Source organism: Acomys minous (genome assembly GCF_964271855.1).
Source record: "Acomys minous genome assembly, chromosome: 15".
In the NCBI taxonomy this organism is placed as follows: Eukaryota; Metazoa; Chordata; class Mammalia; order Rodentia; family Muridae; genus Acomys; species Acomys minous.
This window is the reverse complement of record NC_140497.1, coordinates 55251207-55255581: the sequence shown is the minus strand read 5'-3', so window position 1 is coordinate 55255581 and position 4375 is coordinate 55251207. Positions and strand designations below refer to the sequence as shown.

Sequence of the window (4375 nt, the reverse complement as noted above, 5' to 3'; positions counted from 1 at the left end):
CTACAGTGGCAGCTCCATGACAGCCATGGCTATCTAGAGAGACACTGTTGCAATACACAAACTGACGGATGGGCTAATGTATGGATAAAAAATCAATAGATGTAGGAATGACTTTTTTTGGGTTATGGTGTCTCTGTGTAACAACTCTGGCTGTCCTGGAACTCACTCTGTAGACGAGGCTGGCCTTGAACTCACATCCATCCACCTGCCTCTGCCTCCCAAGTGCTAGGAGTAAAGGTGTGCGCCACCACCGCTGAGCTGACAAAATAATGTTGTTTATGTTTTTGCTTGTTTATTTGTTTGTTTTTTGTTTTTCTAGACAGGGTTTCTCTGTGTAGCCCTGCCTGTCCTGAACTTGCTTTGTAGACCACACTGTCCTCGAACTCACAGCGATCTGCCTGCCTCTGCCTCCCAAGTGCTGGGATTAAAGGGATGTGCCACCACACCCAGCATGACAAAATAACTTGAATGAGAAACTCACTGGGAGATCCATGAAGCTTCATGAACCAGTATATATAAAGAAAATTACACATTAACTCATTGTCATGATAAACAAAGAAATATTTGGGAAGAAATAACAGCTCAGTTTTCATTAGGAAATAAAGGTTATCAGAAAGTATTAGAATACATATTTAATTTGATTAAAGAGGAAAAGGCTATTCAAAAATATTGATGCCCCAGCTCTGGAGCATAAACAAGAGTGGGGACAGCATGAGGCAGCGCTTAGTGACCATATGGCAAGAGGAGGCCACCGGGCTGTGAGCCAGACCAGGCACAGATCCTGAATGTTGTACTATGCACGCTCCTACGAAAGGGGTCTGAACCCTACACGCATGCGCAGCCTTGAACTTGGAGAGCCAGAGCAGAGAGGCTCTGGTCAGCTCCTGCTCGCCATCTTCAACCAGGATCCCTTAGCTGGTGGCAGCAAGACCGGGTATACATTTTTCTCTCCTTTTTCTGTGGATAAGCTGGAACAGATCTAGGAATGCGCCCACACCGAAGGCGTCTGCACTGTGGCGAGATTGTTCCCAAGCAGCTTGGTGGCCATTGTCAGCCTCAAAGCTCCCAGGAGGCTAAAGGTCTGCCACTTTAAGACGGGAACGGGGATAACGCACTACAGCAACACCGACACGATACTGGCTGAAGCGGAACAGGCAGAGGCTCGTCATGTGGCAGCCAAGAGTCACTCTGTACACACAACATTGGGGACATGAGGGTACTTCATACCTTTCAAGAGACACCCCCCAAACCCTGCAGGCTTGTGTGCACTATCAACAAGCAACGACAGCTGCCACCTAGCGTATCCAAGGCGTGCAGCTGTTACAGAGGCCCGAGTCTTCGACACCATTAACTTGAGAGCTGCAAAAACATGATCCCGGCCCATGACTGTCGCTTAGCAGCCCTGGCTTTTGATGCAAGTGGGACCAAGTTTGCCACTGCTTCTGAGAAGGGGACGGTGATTTCGGCTGTTCTCCATTCCAGAGGGACAAAGGCTGTTTGAGTTCCGGAAAGGAGCGAAAAGGTATGTGAGCATCTGCTCCCTGGCCTTCAGCATGAAGGGCACCTTCCTCTCCTCGTCCAGCAACACCAAAACGGTACACATCTTCCAACCGGAAGTCGTGAGGGAAAAACCTCCAGAAGAGCCCACAACCTGGACCAGCTACTTTGGGAAGGTGCCCATGGCATGTACCAGCTATCCGCCCTCACAAGTGACAGAAATGTTCAACCAGCGCAGGACCTTTGCTACCATCTGCCTGCCGTTCTGTGGCCACAAAAGCATCTTCTCAATAGCCACAATTCAGAACCTGGACCATCAGGAAGGTGGCGAGTGCGCCCTGGTGCGTCAGCACAGGCTCCATGGCAGTGTGAAGATGACTAGGGAAATTGTAGACTCTGCCTCTCATGATTGCCCCTTAGTGACACAGACGTATGACACAGCAGCTGCCAAAGGTGCCTATGCTCCCACTTCCCCAACAAGACTTGGTAAGGGGCAAGACGCCAACTTAGAAGCCGACACAGAGGACCTGGGTGCAGTAGGTGGCGCATGCCTGGAGGATGAAGCCAGCGCCCTGGCCCTGGATGAAGACAATGAACATCCTCCCGGGTCGCTGCGGGGTTACCATTAGGCATGGAGCAGACAAAACTGCAGCCGGCTTGGCGGCATTTGCAGTTGTCTGCGCACTGGTCGTCAGAAGCGCACTCCTTTAGTCCGTACTCTCTGGGAGCTGGGGACGCATGCCGGGTTTCTCCGCCCTGGTTCCTTGGCATGGGTGTGAACCGAGACTTGTCAGCTCTCTTCCTACTGCGTACTGGCCCACAATGGGCATGACTGCCCTTGTCAGGTGAAAGGGCAGTAGTGGCCAATGGGACAGACTGCCCTCTATACTAGTCCATGGATGCTAGTTACTGGGTAACTGAGTGCCTCTGGATTTTTACAAAACAAAATGCAAAGCAAGGTTCCTTTTCTCTTCCTCCTCACATATCCTCCAAGGCTGACACTATGTGGATCGAAGCTTGATTTCTACCAACTTCATTTTCCTGGTCTGTCTTTTTATTTTATTTTATTAATTTATTCATATTACATCTCAATTGTTAGCCCATCCCTTGTGTCCTCCCATTCCTCCCTCCTGCTTCCCCCCTACTCCCCTCCCCTATGTCTGTGACTGAGGGGGACCTCCTCCCCTATATATGCTCTTAGGGTATCGAGTCTCTTCTTGGTAACCTGCTATCCTTGCTCTGAGTGCCACCAGGCTTCCCCATCCAGGGTACATCTGTCTTAATGCTTGGCGAGTGGGACCAAACACCCGCGATGGCTCAGAGACAGCAAAATGAATCCGGAGGATGAGGTTGACAGCACTCACTGTCTCTAATAGTTAGTGGGAAGCCTCACGGTCTAGTGAGTGCTTCGTGCCTGAGTGTATCAGCTCCTCCCTCCTGTCTCACTATCATCATTTATATTATAAGGTTACATTTGAAAAACCCAAGCCCATCGTTTTCAGAGGTTTCGGTGCCATGTAAGAAGCAAATAGAACAGAGATTCTAACCTAGAGTTTTCTGACTGTAAAACTTGAAGCCTTGAATGTGGCGCTGTTCTATTGATGGTGCAGTTCTCTAGGTGTTTCCCCTTGAGGCATCCTCTTCTCCACAGGCGCTAACTCCTGCCCTCCCCTGGAGCCCAGACCCAGCACCTACTCAGAAAGTACTGCTTGGGACACCCAGGCACCAGCTGCGGTGCTAGAGTGAGCACCAGGCTGCTGGAAAGGTGACGCAGGTGTCATGGTGCTGGCAGGATGGGCGGCCAGTCCTGGTCGAGGGTGGTTAGGTTTGCCCAGATTCTGCCATGAGGAGAAGAGAGGAAAAGAGGCTCTGAGATGTCAGCCAGGCCCTTGCAATCCAGGAGAGCCTGGCCAGAACCCAAGCACTTCCTAGCTCCGCCCACCACAGGGGCGGGGTCCTGTTTCCAGATTTGCTACTTTTTCATCCTTTTCATGTGGAACATAAATATCTACCTGTCTCTCTGTCTCTGTCTCTGTCTCTGTCTCTTTCTCCCCCTTCTTCCTTTCCTCCCTCTCTCCCTCCCTCCCCATGGGCTGTGTGTGTGTGTGTGTGTGTGTGTGTGTGTGTGTGTGTGTGTGTTGCTAGGAATGGACCCCAGCACACTGTGTATGGTATGCCAGGTCTGATCTACATCCCCAGTCCCATTTATTATTTTTTTTTACAAAAAAAATTAGTTTTAGTGTGAGTGTTTGCACCATATCTGTGCACTGTGTTCATGCAATACCTATGGAAGCCAGCAGAGGGCATAGGACAGCCTGGAACCAGAGTTGCAGATGGTTTTGAGGTGACATGTGGGTATGTGGGATAAACCCTGCATCTGCTGCAGGAGCAGCAAGTGCTCTTACCACTGAGCCAATTTTTCCAGCCCCAGAAGATAGGACATAGCTGTCTATCTTCCTTCCTTCCTTCCTTCTTTCCTTCCTTTCTTCCTTTTGAGACAGCATCTCACTGTGTAGCCCTGGCCGGCCTTAAACTCATAACCCTAGGTTCTCTGCCTCCTAGGTGGTGGATTGCTGACAGCTCGTAACTGATAAATTCAATCTATGTGATGTGGCTACAGTAGGAAGGGCGTCTGCTCTTTTCTATCTTTTTTATTATTTGATGGCTCAAAGACTAACTTCTTTCCTATTTGTTTGATATTTTCTCGTGTGTGACTGTGATCCCCTCATTTTCTCTTTGCATATTTAGAAGTTATTTTCTCAGTAGTTACCATTTGGGTTACAATAAACACTTCAGGTGATCTAGTTTCAAAGGTTGCCAATTTAGCTTCACAAGAATACAAGTTTTCACTTGTACCTCTCTCTTTCTGCCTTCCTCC

General features: G+C 49.4%; 1 pseudogene across 1 annotated transcript; it reads left to right on the top strand.

Annotated features, from left to right (window-relative positions):
* Window positions 1–833: 833 nt before the first annotated feature.
* LOC311584170 (WD repeat domain phosphoinositide-interacting protein 2-like) lies at window positions 834–2126 on the top strand (annotated as a pseudogene). Its single transcript has one exon. The product of its transcript is annotated as a WD repeat domain phosphoinositide-interacting protein 2-like (transcript).
* Window positions 2127–4375: the final 2249 nt, after the last annotated feature.